The sequence below is a fragment of the Myotis davidii genome, unplaced genomic scaffold, assembly GCF_000327345.1.
Source record: "Myotis davidii unplaced genomic scaffold, ASM32734v1 scaffold1238, whole genome shotgun sequence".
Lineage (NCBI taxonomy): Eukaryota > Metazoa > Chordata > Mammalia > Chiroptera > Vespertilionidae > Myotis > Myotis davidii.
The window spans coordinates 325,754-343,864 of NW_006289106.1; the positions used below are offsets into that span (position 1 = coordinate 325,754).

Below are 18,111 nucleotides of genomic sequence, written 5' to 3' on the forward strand. Positions count from 1 at the left end.
ACCTATGAGGGTGTGGCCAGTTGGGTGAGTGGCTGATGGCTATTTGCAGGCTGGCCACAGCCCCTTCAGTGTGGGGGTCCCCACTGGGGTGACTGGCCATCCTGGGTGAGGGACTGAGGGCCATTTGCAGGCTGGCCACAGCCCCTTCAGGGTGGGGTGTACTGCTGGGGTGCCTGGCCAGTCTGGGTGAGGGGCTGAGGACCGTTTTCAGGCTGGCTAAGCCTCCCAGCAGGGACCGTCACCCCATGAGGGTGTGGCCAGCCTGGGTGAGGGGCTGATGGTTGTTTGCAGGCTGGCCAAGCCCCCCAGTGGGGACCCTCACCCATGAGGGTGTGGCCATCCTGGGTGAGGGCTGACAGCTGTTTGCAGGCTGGCCATGGCCCCCAGCTACCCAAGCTCCCAGTGGAGGCTGGCTGAAAGCAGGTATCTGGGATTTATTTTGTCTTCTATAATTGAAACTTTGTTGCCATGAGTGGAGGCCACAGCCTACTCAGGGCAGGCAGGAAGCCTGGCTTCCTCCATCGCCTGGGCAACCAAGCTTCCTACTTGCTCCAGCTTTGTGGCTGTCGGCCGCCATCTTGGTTGGGTTAATTTGCATATATTCACTCTGATTGGCTGGTGGGCGTGGCTTTGGCATAGCAAAGGTATGGTCAATTAGCGTCTTTGTCTTTTATTAGTGTAGATTGTTTTGATCCTCACCAGAGGATATTTTTTTCCATTGATTTTTTTTAAAAGAGAGAGTAGAGGGGAGGGAGGAGAGAGAAACATTGATGTGAGAGAGACACATGGGTTGGTTGCCTCCTACACACGCCTCAACCTGGATTGGGCATTGAGCCTGCAACCGAGGTACGTGCCCTTGGTTGGGAATTGAACCTGAGACCTTCAGGCCATGGGCGGATGCTCTAACTACTGATCTAACTGGCCAGGGCTGGCCTTATTTTTATTTCCTGGATGAAGGACTTCATGGACATTTTTGAGTTCTCATCCTCTCCTTAGGAGTAGCGTGTGTATTTCTAATGTGTGAGCTTGCAAAGTTTTAGGGAATGTTTTTCCTTTACTCTTTTTGCTAAGTGCCATCTTTTTACTGATTTTTAGCACAGATAAAGCTGCTCTTCATCAGTTACTAGCATTTGTTTCACCTGTGGGTGGGGAAGCCTGGTGGCCTGTCCATATGAGGTGGGTCACAGAAGGCCCCCAGATTTCCTGGGGTCCCTCCCTCCCTGCTCCTCTTCCATAGCTTCTGGACCAGCCTGTATCAATCAGGAGCACCTGCAGACACTATCTAGTTGCCATGGCAACTTAGGCTGGTCCAGGCATGGAGTTGGGGGTCAGTCCCTGTCTCAGGTGTGGCTTCCGTTTGGATTTGGGGAAGTGGTGGATACAGGTGCTTCTGGAAAGTTCTGTTCTCATTGCGTTAATGGCAAGGCTTTCTGTGGCCTCAGGCTTAAAGCTACTTATTTTTTTTCTATTTGCTTTCCCCCATTGTCTTCTCTTGGAACCGTCTGTTCATGAAACCTGGCTGCTTCTAGGGGAAGCCAACCCATGCGCTTTGTCCTCCGTGCTGTGGTTGGACAAACAGAGAAAGGGGATAGCACACCTGGGCACAGGGCCTGGCAGGTGCCAGGGAGGGACGCCTGCCTGGGAAGCGCCTGTTGGCCAGGTTTGTTTCTCTGTGTACACACAGGACAGCTGGGGCTCTGGTGGAACTGCTGGCGAGGGCTCTGCAGAACGCACTAGATGGTGTTGTTAGAGCAGCTGTCCCCTCTCCCCATGGCCACCAGGCTCCGCCCACCGGCTGCAGTATCAACACAAGAGCCAGTGTTGACCAAACACTTCCCCTGGCCCCGTGCTGTGCTCAGGGTGCTGCCTTGTCACTGGTAAGCTCACTGACCCACCAGATGGTATCACCCCACGTTGTTTAGAAGACTGAAGGGTTAAGTAATTTTCTGGGGACCACACAGCTAGTGCATTGTGTGCTGAGGTCTGACCTGGCACCGAATACATCTTCCTCCCAACCACACTCTATCCCATCTGTACTTAGAAGTCCTTGACTTCAGGCAAAGTTTGCAAAGTGTGTGATGATGGTTTCCTGAACTCATTCATTCATTCATTCATTCATTCATTCATTCATGCATTCATGCAAGAAATGTTTAAGGTGCCAGGGACACAATGGCAAACAAAACAGAACAAGATCCTCAGCCTATGGGGGGAGGCAGCTGTTATTCAGGCCCACACCTAAGTCCCATTTCCAGAGAGGGACCATCCCCACGGGCAAGATCTCATTGGAAGACGTGAAGAGTGTGCCTGCATTTAGCTACAGCCCTGAATGATGAGAGGAACCTGGCCCCCAGGGAACAGCATTCTAGGAAGAGAGAACAATAGATACAGAGCTTGAATGAGCTTGGCAGATACCGGGAAGGGTGAGGAGGCTAGTGAGTCCGGAGCTTGGAGGGCAAAGGGGAGAAAGGCGGGGATGAGGTCAGAGAGAAGAGACAGCCCTGTGTGGCCTGTATTATTATAACAGTGGAAGGGCTGACGGTAGTTTCAAAAAGACCCCACTGACTGCAGGATGCAGTTTGGCAGCGGGGAGTGGGGAAGCTGACTGGCCTGGGAGAAGCAACTACCTGAGTGCAAGTGAGAGCCGAGGGGGGCTGTGCAGTGAGTGGTGGGAGGGGATGGGATTCGGGATGTGTTTTGGAAGTGAGTGGGTAGGACCTGCGATGGATTTGACTCAAGGAGTGAAGGGAAGTAAGGAACGGTGAGTGACAACTCACCGAATGGTTCAGCCATTAGCACTGGGGACCATGTGCTTTACTGCAGGGCGGGAAACGCAGCGTGTGGATGTCTCAAAAATTGGCACCTGAGCTGTGTGTGTCTTAGCTTTTGTCTTTCCTGCTCCTCCTCCCACCTTCCCAGGTACAAATACCCTTTCTGTAGGTGCCTGAATCTTTTTCCACGAAAGTGTTCCCACTGCGCCTGGTTTCTGAGGTCTTAGCTAAATTGTAGATACTACACAGCACACCCAACCTGACAGCTGGGTTCTCTCTCTCTCTCTCTCTCTCTCTCTCTCTCTCTCTTTACTTGGGGGCATCTCTCTTTGAGGTTGATGCAGTAAGAATATTATTTTGGGGGTGGTCTTTGTTAGCTACCAGGCGTACCATGGCCAGGGCCACAAAGTACAGAAGGTGGTGGTGCAGCCCATCAACCTCATCTTCAGATCCTTGCAAAATAGACCTCAGGTTCAGGTGTGGCTTGCTGTGCAGGTGAGCATGCAGCAGAGGGCCGTGTCGCTGTTGGCTCATGCTGAGAGGAGATACTGTTACTCTGCTCCCAAGCGTCTCCACCTGGAAATGACGAAGGAAGCGAGAAATGGTCGAGAAGCAATACAGCTTGTGTTCCTTGGGTGTCCTTTGCTGGGAGTATAGTTCTTCAACATTTATTCATGTTGCTCTCATTACCCGTATGTTACTACCAGATGACAATCAATGATGTAGCATTGTTTTTATTAAAAAAAAATTTTTTTTGGCAGGAGAGGGATGACTCCTGAAGGTAGTGATGAAGCTTGAATCTACCTTCTGTCCTCAGTTTTATTGCTGTAAAATGGGGAACAAAATGCCTTCTATGTGTAAGTGCTTATAAAAGGAATCACAGATTTTTTATCAAAATGAGGGGAACGCATTTGGAAAAAGCACAAAAGACTATAAATGCGTGGTTGGAGGCAGTTACAAGTAAGGTTTTGTGGGATAAAATAGAAGCTTCAAGGTGTCAGGAAGGATAGATCTATTAAACTCCATTAGTTACATGATTTGGAAAGAAAGTTATATCAAATTGTGTGCTTCAGGGAGACTGGGAGAGTTATTGAATCTGTGGATACTTCAAACAGGGGGAGAGGAAACAGAAGGTTGCTAAGCCTGTCTTCTCACACCCATTTTTTGTTTTGTTTTTTTGCAACCTGGGGTGGTCTTGTTCTCTGCACCCATCTCCTTACACTTCTGGGTGTTGAGGTGATTGTGCAATATTTGCGTCTGAGGTTTAACCTAATGCTGTTTTATTCATACTGGCCTTCCAGTGGGTTTGCTTTTTCTTGGGCAGACATGGAGAAGCTAATGGTAGGGGCTGATGCTGGTGGGAAAAATCAGTTTGGGATTAAAAATATGCTGTTGGGTGAGGTGTGCATTTCGAAAGCCATGGACTGTCTCACTCCAAGAAGAACCAAGAAAAGTCCTCCCCGTGGTCCAGCAGGTCCTGCACAAGCACCCTCCTCCCCTCTCCTCTCCTCCTTGATCAATCACAGACACCCCAGGCTCCTCCTTATTCCTTGAGTGAGTCATGTGTGGCCCTGCTTCAGGACCTTTGCACATGCGATTCCTTCAGCCTACGATACTAAAGTGCTATAGGTCAATACTTTCACCTTGACCACTTGATTTAATACTGCAACCTGCCCTGTGGGCCCTCCTGGGGCTGCTGCCTGGAACACTCTTCCCTTACGTACCCACATGGCCACTGCATCCGCTCCTAGGGTGTCTGCTTAGATGTCATTTCCTCAGTGACACTCTCTGACCCCCTAGTTAACACAGTAACCAGCCCACCGAACACTTCTATCAGTTCCGGGCTGAGTTGTGTCCCCCCCAAATTCAGATGTTGAGATTCTAACCCCCAGCACCCCAGAATTACGACTATATTTGGAGATGGATCTTTAGAGAAGTAATGAAGGTAAAACGAGGTCCTAATCCAGTGTGGCTGGTGTCCTTAGAAGAAGTGGAGATTAGGACACAGACATGCACAGGGAAGGTGATATGAAGACACAGGGAGAGGAAGGTCAGCTACAGGCCAAGGAGAAATCATCCCTGCTGATACCTTCATCTCGGACCCATAGCCTCCAGAAGGATGAAGAAATAAAAGTCTGTTTAGGCTGCCCAGCCTGGCACTTCGTTACAATGGCCCCAGCCAACAAATGCACCTTCCCCGTTCAGTTTCTCTCCAGAGCACTTTTCAATTCCTCATCTCTACGTAACGTTCCTATGTTGTTCATTGCCCTTCTCACCCCGAGAATGTCCATCCCATGATGTGGGGGACTTATGTCTGGCTCATTCGCAGCTGCCCAACACAGGGTGGGCACATGGAGGCCTCACTCCGCGTTCGTTGAATGAATAAGTGAGTGGAATGGACACAGAGATCTTCTCGGGGCTGTGAGTTCCTCTGGTGTTGAGTATCCACCTGGAACATTCATGCGCGGTGGGAACTTGTCCATGTTCTCTTTCCAGAAAGCCAGCGGAGGTGGCCAGAGCAGGCTCCCTTGGCAGGTGGCCACACCCGCGTGGATTTTAAAGCTGAACCTTGAACTCGCCCTTCCCGTTTTCTAAGTGGCTCTCTGGAGCTCACAGGACCCAGGGACCCGAGGATCCCGACCAAGCAGGCTCCTGACGACCCATTTTGCAGAGGGGAACACTGAGGTGCTGAGACATCCAGCGACCCTCCCTCTGCGGCCGGCACCTCTGAGGTGGAACGTGTGTCCGGGGACACAGCTCATGGCCTTTCACTCCATCGTCGGCATCTGTTGCCAGGCAGCTCCTAAGAACCGGCTTTCCTGCCCGGAGTTGCCAAGGAAATACTAAATCCCGGTGGGCTGGGCCTCGGGTGTATTTTGACTTCCCGGGAAAGGCTGTCTGGTCGCCTGCACTGTGCTTTGATCTGCCTCCTCTCCTGCCCCTGTGCTCACTCTCTCTGCACCCCTTCACTCTCCCTCTCTCTCTCTTTCTTCTCTAGTTTCACCCTGTGCTGGAGGCAGAAGACCCCGAGGTTTCTGAGCGAGGCCCATGGATGGCGAAGTCTTCCTGAGTCCCAGACCCCATGTTCTCCTCCCGTGGTCATTATGATGCCCTGCAGGACGGTGGCTCAGGGCCCCCAGATCCGGCCCCCCTGGGCCCACCCAGCACCTTGCAGGTCACACGGTCCCACCGGATGAGCGGCAGCTGCGAGGGGCCCCCTCTGAAGCGGCGGGGTGGCCTGGTGGACCACCGGGATGTCATCTTGGCCCACCAGGCGCACAAAATCCAAAGCACCCCCCAGGCCAGGAGGAAGGAATGGGAGTGAGTATGCACGGGGTGGATGGCCAGCCCCAGCCCTGGGCAGGGACCCGGGGTACGGGGCCATACGAGGGGTCTCTTGAGGTCAGGCACAGCTCATTTCTCACAAATTCTGGGGGGAGGGGGCGGGCGGGTGCTTGCGACTGGAACACGTTCATAAGCTGTGCTGGCTGCTGACACCTCAAATGCCTTCCCTGTCTGTTGATTAATATCAGCTGCCTTGAGCACCCCTTGGGAACCCCCGGGACATCTCATGGTATCGCAGCAAAGGGGTTAATGGTAGGTGAAGCAGGGTATCCTCAGAGGACCCTGCTTGGGGACCTGGGAGGGGTTTGCAGATAATTCCAATGGGCGTGAACCTGCTGAGAAATGCCACTTTCCGGGGAGGGTTGGGGGGGGCGGGGGGGAGAAGACAGGAATTGCTCTCCTCAACCAGTGGCAGAAAGACACGTTTGTAATGAAGGTAAAGAGGGGGCTGTGAGAATGGGGTGACTCTGGAGATCCTGGTCCTGGCCCCCCTTTCTCTCTGCCCCCGAAGGGGATCTTCTCCTGGGACCTGCTGTGCAGACAAGGGTTGGGCTTCGAGCTGTCCCTCTCATGTGCTCCTGGCCCGTGGCCTCCCTGGGCTCAGTGTCTCTGGGAAGTTGCTCTTTCTGGGCTGCCAGAGGGCCGAAGGCATGTTGTGCGAAGGATCAGTTCTGGCCACAGAGGAAGGAGAGCCGGCACCGGTTCCTTTTTCTTTTTCTCAAGTGTTTCTTTGGCAAAAGCTCAGAGCCGTGTGGCTTCCGGCAGAGATCAGGTGGGATGTGAAAGACTGATTTCAGGACGACCGGGGCTGAGGCTGGCATGGGTGCTGATCACTCCCGGGACCCTAAAGCCCCTCTCCCACCCTCTGCTGCTCCAGTCCGGCACCACACGGCCCTTCTCCTGTTTCCCATCTGCTGGAAGGGGGAGCTGGGTATGGATGCCAGTGGGGTTTGCCGTGTGCCAATGAGGGCTGTGTAAATACAGGATGCAAGGAAGACTGGATTATCTATGGGAGCCGTTAAGATCTCAGGTTGAGTGAGAAAGGTGGTGCCAGTTTGGCCTCTGAGGTGGTTTCCTGAGGTTAGCCTGACATCTGGTGGCACATTCTGGCATCATGTAGAAAGGGAATGGTGGTGACAGGACACTGAGGTCCTTTTGACTTTCTCCTCCCCACCCATCCATCTAGGCACCTATCCATTCATCCATTCATCCATTCATCAGTCCACCCATCAACCCATCCACCCTTCCTTCCATCTATCCATCTATCACTTCCTAAATAACTAGGGTGCACCTAACATCTGTAGGTACAATGCTAAACACTGTTCTTCTATTACCCGCTCTCCAGGACTCATCTTCTTTCTCTTCTCCCTTCTATTTAGTCCCCGTTTATTTCCCTTCTCCTCCTTTTTCCTTTCATTTTATTTTTAAAAAGAAATTTGATCAGTTCCCTTAGAAACAGCGAGGCTTCTCGAAGGGATTAGAATGAATTATTTCCACAGACCCATTAAGAAGAGATTTTTAGGGGAGGAAAAAGGGTCAGTGAATTAAAGAGATAATAAAACACACCCTGTTCCCCAAGGAAAATGATTAAGTATAATCTATATCTATATATATAAAAGGCTAAGTGACCATTCTACTGGTCAGACTTTTCCCTATGACACACACTGACCACCAGGGGGCAGACACTCAACACAGGAGCTGTGGAGCTGCGGTGACTTGGCAGCAGCAGTTCTCGGGTGACATACCCTGGAACCAGAGAAGAGGGAGCCTGATTCCTCCCGGGGCCCTGCAATTCCACCTTATGTTGTTGCTGGGGCACTGTCGGCCCCAAATCTGGTTTATTGCACACTTGCATTTGTGTTCCACACCCTGTACCACAGCACCTTTGCAGGGTGCCCTCTTGCACTCCGGGACCCTTCAGGGGATGTCAGAGTGTTGGTTTCGGCCCGATCCCCTAAGGCAGACCAAGGGACCCCACCTGCCGGATCGAGCCATGGCACCAGGTGTGGCTGGCCAGGGAGGGACCGCGGGAGTTTGGCTCCAGGGCGTGTCTGGCCTGCCTCCTCCAGTCCCACCCTGCTGGCCTGGCCACCTTCTCATTAATTTCCTTTCAATGTGCACAAACCAGTGCACCAGGCCACTAGTTTATAATAGTAATGACAGCTAATGCTTATTGGGCACCTACTGTGGCCAGAACTTTATGGTCTTGTTGCCCTTTCATGACTCTGCCATGCAGTGGTTATTGTCCCCAACCTGCAGGTGGAAAATGGAGGCTGAGAGAGGTGAGTGCCTCTGAGCTTGCCGCTAGAAAGTGGTAGAACTGGGATTCGAACCCAAGGGCTGTCAGACTCCAAAACTTGAGCTCTTTACCATTTGGCCAAAGATTTACTACAGTAGAAGGTGGTAGGAACAAACTTTCATATAACTCGGGAAATAAGAAAGTCAGTCCTATCATGGAGAAAAGAGAAGCATTGTAGGGTATTCCGAATCAGGAGACCCTGTTTAAGATGCCATTTCCGCCACAGCCTCCTTGAATGGCCAGCTTCTGCCTCGGTTCCCTATTTCTGTCACTTTCTCCTTGAATGGCCAGCTTTTGCCTTAGTTTCCTATTCCCGTCACTTTTTAGTACCATGAAAAGACTTGAAGAATCTATAGCCATGATCTTTAAATTTCTGAACTCCTACGCCTATCAGTAAAACAAACACATTTTCAGCACACCCATAATGTATATTTTTATTTATCAGTTACAACAGTATTCTGCTGTATTTATTACATGCACTATGAAAATGTTAAGATGATGAAATACTAGTGAGTAAATTTTTAAAAATGATTTTAAAATTTTAAAATATTTTTTATATTTTTAGATATATATTTTTATTGATTTCAGAGAGGAAGTGAGAGGAAGAGAGAGCTAGAAACATCAATGATGATAGAAAATCATTGATTGGCTACCTTCTGCATGCCCCCTACTGGGAATCAGCCCCCAACCTGGGGATGTGCCCTTGACTGGAATTGAACCTGGGACCCTTCAGTCCACAGGTCGATGCTTCACTGAGCCGAAGGGGCTAGGGCAAAATGATTTAAATTTTTAGAATTCAATGATACGAACACTTTTGCCCTCGTGTTTTAGAAGTTTGCCTTCACTTTTTGACTACTTGTTTTGTAAGAGCATTTTATTCTGAACGTGTTCAAATACATGAACAGCTGAGAGAACCGCACCGTGACCACCACATATCCATGACCCCAATTTAATAATTATCAAGATTTTTGCAGATTAGCATCATTAAGCCATTTTCTTCTTTCTTGTCTTCTGAGCTATTTTAAAGCAAATTCCAGACCATATATGGTTTTACCAACTTCAGGTTACACATCTAAAGCACACGGGCATTTTCTTACTAATACCACACTTACAAAACTAACAATATAATTTTATATAAATTTCCAGTCCACATTCAAACTGCCCTACTTGTGTTTTTATAGTTGATTTCTTTGAATCAAGAAGGTCTGTATATTGCATTTGGTTGTCAAATGTCTTTTTTTTTATTGTGGTGAAATACACATAACATAAAATTTATCATCTTAACCATTTTTAAGTGTACTGTTTGGTGGTATTAAATACATTCATATTGCTATGCAACCATCACCACCACAAATCTGGTTTTTTTTTTAAAGCCTATTAACTATTCCTTTAAAATGGTGTTAAATGTTTTTAAAGTGTCCAGTTCAGTGGCCATTAAGTATAGTCACATTGTTGTACACCCATTATCACCATCCATCTCCAGAACTTTTTTATCTTCTTAAACTGAAACCTAGTTCCTATTAAACAGTAACTCCCCACCCCTCCCCCAGCCCCTGACACCCGCCATTCGACGTTCTGTCTCTATGAATTTGACTTCTGTAGGACCTCATTTAAGTGGAATCATATAGAATTTGTCCCTTTGAGACTGGCCTATTTCACTCAAGATAATATCCTCTGGTTCATCCATGTTGTAGCATGTGTCAGAATTTCCTTCCTTTTAAAGATTGACTAATGTTCCGTTGTATGGATATGCCACATTTTGTTTATCCAGTCACCTGTCACTGGACACTTGGATTGCTCCCACCTTCCAGCCATTCTGAATAAGACAGCCATGAACATGAGTGTATAAATATCTCCTAAAACACCGTTTTCAGCTCTTCTGGCTGTATACCCACAAGTGGAATTGCTGGATCGTATGGTAATTCTGTGTTTACTTTTTTCGTTGTTCTATCTCTTGAGACTTACTTAGTCTAGACCCTGCCTCCTTTCCCCCATCCTATTGACTCATGGAAGAAACCAGATCCATTGTCCTATAGAAAATGCCCCATTCGGAATTGTCTGTTTGAAAACCTTTGCATCCTGCTAACCACGTGGCTTTGCCCATTGTGGGAATCCCACCAGGCATAGTGCCTACGAAGGTGAAGTAACCACAGCAGAGGGACTCCACATCCCACAATGTCTTCCTGAGAATTTCGCATGTTTTTGGCCGCCCTTTAATAGAGATTGCAAGAGCTCACCACTGTTTTGACTTCTTCCTGTGACTGATGGGGTCCTGGTGCCAGGAAAGGACAGAGTCCCAGCTTTGCCATTTCTCACCGCCCCTTTCTGCTCCCATTTATATATTCTTGAATCCTTGTTCTTTCTAGAAACCTTCCACCTTGCCAGCCGATATCCCAACCCATGAACCCATTAGCACAGGTCTGAGCAGGCTGCAGTACGTCGCCATGGGTTGCCATGGTTATTTATCTTGTTCTCGTCTGTTTCTCCCATTAGAATGTCCCCAGCAGGGATGCTCATCTGTCTTGCTCACTGCGTGTCCCTGGTGCCTGAGACCAGGCTGGTACCCAGTAGGTGCTCAGTAAATATCTATTGAATGGACATATCCAAGGAGAATGAGTGAGGGTCGCTGCCAACTGGCTAAGCAGATTTGGGTCAGCCATATATTAAGGAGTAAGAAAGCCAATGAATGCTTTTCTTCGTTTTAGATGAAACAATAAATGAAATGGAAGTTTGAGTATTTGGTTCCACACTTCCACAGACGCACTCCCTGGGGTGCCCCTAACCCACTTTGGAGCTTCTTATACCCAGAGTGCAGTGAGGAGGCGCTGTCTACCTCCCCTCGCCCCTACAGGCTTTCCTTCTCCCCCTCCTTCCTCCTCTCCCTCTTTCCTCCTCCCTTCCTTCTCTTTACCCACACTATCTCCCTTCCTCATCCCTGTACCCCTTTATCCGTCCATCCCCTCCTTCCTTCCTGTCTCCCTCTCTCCTCCCACTCTCCTTTTCCCTCTTTCCTCCTCCCCCTTACTCCTCACTTTATCGCTTCCTCTCCCCTTCATCTCTCCTTCCCTCCCCCTTCCTTCCTTTCTTCTTCCCTTCCTTCCTTCCTTCCTTCCTTCCTTCCTTCCTTCCTTCCTTCCTTCCTTCTTTCCTTCCTTCCCCACCCCTTTTCTCTCCTTCCCCTCCTCTCTCCCTCTTACCTTCTCCCTTCCTCACCCTTTCTTTCCCTCCCTCCTCTCCCCCTACTTCTTTCTTTCACCAATAGTTAGGACACCATCTCATGTGGGGCCTTGGGGACACATCAGTCAACAGTCCGCTCTTTCCAGAACCACACTCTCCACCCAGCAGGAAAAACCAACACAAAACAAATGATAAGCAGGAGGAGCGCTCAGAGGGGCTGCACAGGGTCTGGGGGGGACTGGGAGGGCCTCCCCAAGGAGGAAATTTCCAGGCAATTTCTTCTCACACTTCTCTACATTTGGAACCCCAGTGGGATCTTGTTAAATGCAGATTCCCATTCGGCCGGTCTAACCTGGGGCCTGGGACTCTGAATTTCTTTTCAGCAGGCTCCCAGGTGAGGTCAGTGGTCTGAGCACCCGCATTCTAACCCCCATCATCTTCCTTCTCCTCGGCGAATAGAGGACCTGGGAGGGAGAATGAGGGGCTGGGGGAGGATAGCTAAGCAAACCGCAATGAGTGCCGTGAATAACACTTATTATGCTGTAATGATAATAATAACCAGTATTGATGGTGCATTTGCTATCTGCAGGGCACGGATCCAAGTCCTTTCTATATAAACTCATTTAACCCTCATCACCATTGTGATAAATAGATCTCGCTTTTCCAAAGTGTTTCTGTGCTCACGTGGCACACGGCGGTCCTGTGAAGCAGCCAGAGCCGGCATTGTCGTTGTTACTGTCACTGTTAGTTTGCTCTTTATGCAGAGAGGCAAACAGGTTCCCAGTGTTACCGAGGCATCGAGGTTCAAGCCATGACAGGAATGGCGTGACCTTGACTTTCAGGACAGAACCAGCCATTTCTGTGCGGTGGAGGCCCAGGCCCCGCCATCCTGCAGGTCCCCAGCTGGGGCTGGGGTGGCTGGCCTGAGTTGCCCTGGTCCCTGAGGCCTAAGCGTCCAGGAGAGGGCATGCCAGGTGAGGAAGAAGGAGAAGTGGATTCTTCTAGAGAATCAGTTTTTCCATTTATTCTCTGCTGCTCTCACTCCCTCAGTTTTCAATGCCCAGTAAGATAGCTCCATAGTTTTCAGTGAGAAAATTAGGATTATATGGGACCGTTAGTAAAACGACGAATGTCACTGAACCGCAAAGAGAGACGATTAACCTGTATGGGATATCAATGATTGTGGAAATGGGTCTAGGGGACAAACCAACGTCCTCCCCAAGGCCCTCAAGGCCCTGTTCCTGCTCTCCCCCTGGCTCACTCTGCTCCAGCCGCATGAGCCTCCCACTGTCCATCGGACACATCAGGGTGGCCTGCCTCAGGACCTTTGCACTTGCTGTTCCCTCTGGTGGGAATGTTTCCCCCTGTATATCCACATGGCTCCTTCCTCACCTCCTTCCAACCGTTACTTAAGATCACTTCCTTAACAAGCCTTTCTCCACCACCCTATGTGCTTGTTTTTATCCTCACCTGAGGATATGTTTTCGTTGATTTTAGAGAGAGAGGTAGGGAGAGAGAGAAGAGAGAGAGACAGAGAAACATCGATGGGAGAGAGAAACATTGATCGGTTGCCTCCTTTACTTGCCCTGACTGAGGATCGAACCCACAACCTTTTTTCCCCCCCTTTTGGTGCATGGGACGAGCAACTGAGCAACCCAGCCAGGGCCTCGCCACCCTATTCCAATGCAGCCCCCATACATGTCTGTTCCCCCTGCCCTACTTTATTTTCCCATTAGCACAGTTGATCAGTTCATATGTATATATTTGGCTTTTATCTTGTTGACTGCAGTCTCTCCACCAAGGCAGGCATTTTTGTCTGGTTTGTTCTTTGCTCGGTCCCCAGCTTCTAGAACAGGGCCCAGCAAGCCATAGTCAGGGTGCCAAATCCAGGCCGACACCTGTTTTGGTGTGGCTCATGGGCTAGGAAAGTTATTACTTGCTTAAGTGGTTGGGGGGGGGGATCAAAAGAAGGATAATATTTCTCGATATGTGAAAATTCTATGAAGTTAGTAAACATTCAGTGTCCATGCAGTGTTATTGGAGTGTAGCCTGGTGGGTTTGTGTGCCCATAAGTATGTTGTCTGTGGCTACATGTGTGCTACAGGGCGGAGCTGAGTCTGTAGAAGAGGCTGGCCTGCAAAGCTGAACATTTTGACTTTCAGGCCCTTTACAGAAGTTTGGGGACCCCTGTGCCAGAACAGGGCCTGGCTCTGGCCGCGGCGGCCACAGCGAGCCGCTAGGTGGCGCTGTGGCTTCCGAGTGGAGGCGGGAAGTTGTGGTCCCCCCTCCCGGTTCCCATCTCCAGTCCTTCCTGCTCCCGGTGGACAGTGTTCTGAGAAATGGAAGGCAGACCCAAAGTAAGAATCCGATTTTCATCACATAACACTCAGTCGTTACATGTATGGCGACTTTGTTCGTGCACAAGGGGCTTGTAAAGACGAACTGGGGCGAGTCAGTGTTTTAAGGACTCTGGAGGGGGGGCGTGGCAGGGGATGGTGGTTCCAGGTGGGTCCTGAGGTCACTTGCTGGGCCCACGCGGCTTTGGCCTGGGTTGTGGTTGCATTTCTGGCCTGGGAGCCAGACAGTCGCCTGTTCAAATCCCAGCTCTCCTTCTTGCTGACTCAGGTTGGGGGCGGGAGGGGGGAGGCATTTTTCTCTACTCTGTGCCTCAGTTTCCTTGTCTGTAAAGTGGAAGTAACAGAAGCACCTGCCTCTTGGGTTCTTTTTTTTTTTTAGGGCAAGGTTTATTTATTTATTTTACATTTTTCCCCTTTATTGATTAAGATATTACAAATGTGTCCTTATCCCCCCAATGTCCCCTCATCCCCCCAATCCTGCTCTCACCCTCACCCTCTCTTGTCCACATCCATCTGCTATGCTTATATGCATGCATACAAGTCCTTTGGTTGATCTTTCTCCCTCCTTAGGCTGTTTACAGATCTTAGCTATGGTGAATTGTGCTTCTATGAACATAGGGGTGCATATATCCTTTCTAATTGGTGTTTCTGTTTTCTTGGGATATATTCCTAGAAGTGGGATCACGGGGTCAAATGGGAGTTCCATTTTTAGTTTTTTGAGGTTCTTAAAAAGACGAGATTCGATGCCTTATTAAAGGGCAAGCATGTGGGACCGCACAGGCGGGCAGGAAGCCTCGGCGACAGTGTGCGATGGTTCCAGGGAGGGTGTGAAGCAGCTGGAGTCCTCAGTTTACACAGTGAAAGAGACAGAGAGGCCAGCAAGTTGTTGAGCCGTCACAGTTAAACTGAAGTCTGACCTTTAAAGAAGACCTGTTAGGATTCAGAGCAGTTTTTCCCCTTCCTTTCTCAAGGGAGGCAGTTGGGCAATTCTAGCCTAGAATTGATATTAAAATAAAATAGGTCTGGTCCCAGGGAGCTGCCTTTTCGGTGCAGCGGCTGGTTTCCAGTGCAGGAAGACCCCCCTTTATCCTTTGCATTAGCAGCTTGGCTGTGGCCAGCCATGGAAGGCCTGGGGAGGGTCCCCCAGAGATGGTGCGCCCCCCCTCCAACTCCCATTTCTTATGATCTATCAGATTCTCCACATTAGTCTTTGGAACCCAAGCAGTTTGTGAATCAACATCCCCCTTGCTCACCCCTCAGAGTCACCATTTTGCCCACTGCTGAGTCCCATCTTTTTTTCTGCCACCATCACTACAGCATGTCCTTTCAACACATTAAGGTTCTCCTGGCCGCTAGAACCAGCTCAAAGGAGGCCACATTGGGATAAAGTAAAATGAAATGATTTCGCCGAAACCGGTTTGGCTCAGTGGATAGAGCATCAGCCTGCGGACTGAGGGGTCCCGAGTTCGATTCCGGTCAAGGGCATGTACCTTGGTTGCAGGCGCGTCCCCAGTGGGGAATGTGCAGGAGGCAGCTGGTCGATGTTTCTCTCTCATCGATGTTTCTAACTCTCTATCTCTCTCCTTTCCTCTCTGTAAGAACTCAATAAAATATATTTTAAAAAAATGAAATAATTTCTTTCCTTCTAACATTTTCAACTTGTTGCAGCCCCTTTGGGGAGAGGAGGGTGTAGGTCTTATAACCCCCCAATGAGCTCAGGGCCACAAATCAGGTGGGCAACAGTACAGGTAAAAACTCAGCCCGAAATGCCACTTTCCAAAGCAAACGTGGTCTCTGGCCACACAGGAAGCCGTGCTGGACTGTTTTAAGTTGTTCTGGAGACCCCACATGTGCTACCAAGGACAGATTTGGCAGCACAAGTAGCTGCCTTCCAATCTCAGCCCATCCATTAGAGCTGGGAGACCCTGGGCAAATGCCACAGCCCCTTCGGGTGTGTTGGGGGCGGGAATTATAAAAGTTCCTGGTGCAGAGGGTCTGGGAAAGTGCACTGATGAGGCAGGGCTCAGATAGAAGGGTCTTAGAGGAAAAGTCAGCCTAGCCTTTCCCCTTCTGTAGTCTGGGGACTCTGTGGGCCAGTGATTCTCAACCTTCTGGCCCTTTAAATACAGTTCCTCCTGTTGTGACCCAACCATAAAATTATTTTCGTTGCTACTTCATAACTGTCATGTTGCTACTGTTATGAAGCGTAATGTAAATATCTGATATGCAGGATGGTCTTAGGCGACCCCTGTGAAAGGGTCATTCGACCGCCAAAGGGGTCGCGACCCACAGGTTGAGAACCGCTGCTCTGGGCACTATTTACATGTAGTTTCTCCAATCTGCATGTTAGGGATTCTGAATTGGAGCTCAGGCAGCGTTGTGGCTCAGGAGCCAGGTTGGCTGGATCTATAGTGTAGGTCTGCTCCTTGCTGTGTGGCCTCAGGGAAGTGACTCCACCTCTCTGAGCAGCCTCGGTCGCCACATCTGAAAGTGCGGAACAGAATAGCACTCGCCTCATAGGGTTGTTATAAGGATTACACATTTGCAAAACGCTGCAAACAGTGCCTGGCACATTATAAATGTTACAGACGTGTTAAGTTAAATAAGATGAACGAATTCCCACCCACGCCCCTGGCTGTGATCTCCAAAAGAGCACAGGCCGTATTTTGTTGATTGTGTATCACTAGGGCTTAAGCACATGGTAGGTGGTCAGTAACGGTTGGACGGAAGCTGGATATGAAATGAGCATGAATTTTTGGCTAAGAGATGAAAACCTAACCTCTGAGTCTGGGGTGCAGACTTCTGTAAGGGGCAAGAGAGCGAATCTTTCAGTTCTGGGAGTCACTTGGTCTCTCTTGTAACAACTCAACTTTGCCTACATAGCATGAAAGCAGCCATAGAAAATGTGTAAGTGAATGGGCATGGCTATGTGAAGTTTTATAAATAAAACTTTATGAAAACAAGTCGTGGGCCATGTCTGCCCTGAGGACTGTCACTTGCCGACTCCTGCTGTAAGTCATGGTGAGAGGTTAGTGGGAACAGAGAGGAGATATTTCACACAGTGTTTTCTGTGTAGAGTGTAGAGATGGTGAAATCAAAAGCCAACAGTGGTAACCCTTAAGCCTTGAATCAGAGGGCATATTTTTTATGTTATTAATATTTATTAAGCACATGTTATGCTGTTCACATGCTGATCATTGTAATGGGCACTCTCATACTTTAAAAAAATGTTTAGAACAACCTTGATGAATATCTTTCATTATCCTTCCCTCCTTTTTAAAATCAGGAAAATAGAGCCCAGAGTGGTTAAGAAACTTTCCCAAGGTCACACAGCTCAGAAACGATATTCCAGGCCAACTGAGTTAGTTTCCAAAGCCCTTTCCTCCCTGGCCAGCGAAGGGTTGGGGCCTTCTTTCACAGCTGTCATTTAAATGTCCCAGCCACCCATGCAGGCCCTAGAAGTGAGCCCCCGAACACGGGAGGCATCGGAAGGCTTACACAAAATGCACTGAGATTTTCAGCAGACACGCATGAGGGAGATTCTGTACAAATGGGTGTGGAGCCTGTGCCCGGGGCCCGTTGGTGGGCCTGCTGGAACATTCCGGAGCTCTGCAGCTCCTGCCTCAGCACGAGGATCCCTATTTAAAAGAGGCTGCATCCCATGGGGTCAAGCTGAGAGCTCCTTGGGTGTCTCAGTCCTGGAGGCTGGGATTCTTCCTCCCACATTTTCTCCCTCAGCCTGGACGAGAGCCCTCACATTGCCTGAAGCCCCAGCTTGGTTGGTTCCTAGCGGTGCAGCCACTTTCAGGGGCTGCCCCATTTTCTTGAGAGCCGGGTCCAAAATCTCCAGTCCTGGATTAGGCCCGTGTGCTGGCCTCTGGCTGGCCTCTGGCTGACCTCTGCCGGTTGGCGACACAGCAGCACAGGTATCCACGTGGCTTTGGCTGTCCTGCAGGACACTCCCCGACAGCCTTTAGCACACAGCATTGCCCCTTGGAGAGCCTGTTAAAACACAGATATTGCAGGACCCACCTGAGGTTTTTTGTTGTTGTTGTTAATCCTCACCTGAGGATATTTTTTCCATTGATTTTTTCAGGGAGAATGGAAAGGAGGGAGGGAAAGAAGGAGAGAGAGAGAGAGAGAGAGAGAGAGAGAGAGAGAGAGA

General features: G+C 49.6%; 1 long non-coding RNA gene across 1 annotated transcript in view; it reads left to right on the forward strand.

Moving 5' to 3' along the window:
* The window catches only part of LOC107182747, a 61,948-nt gene that overhangs the window by 21,635 nt on the left and 22,202 nt on the right, over positions 1-18,111 (forward strand). The window contains exon 2 of the long non-coding RNA XR_001513478.1: positions 5,767-6,089. This is a non-coding gene — a long non-coding RNA (uncharacterized LOC107182747). The remainder of the gene's footprint in view (positions 1-5,766; positions 6,090-18,111) is intronic.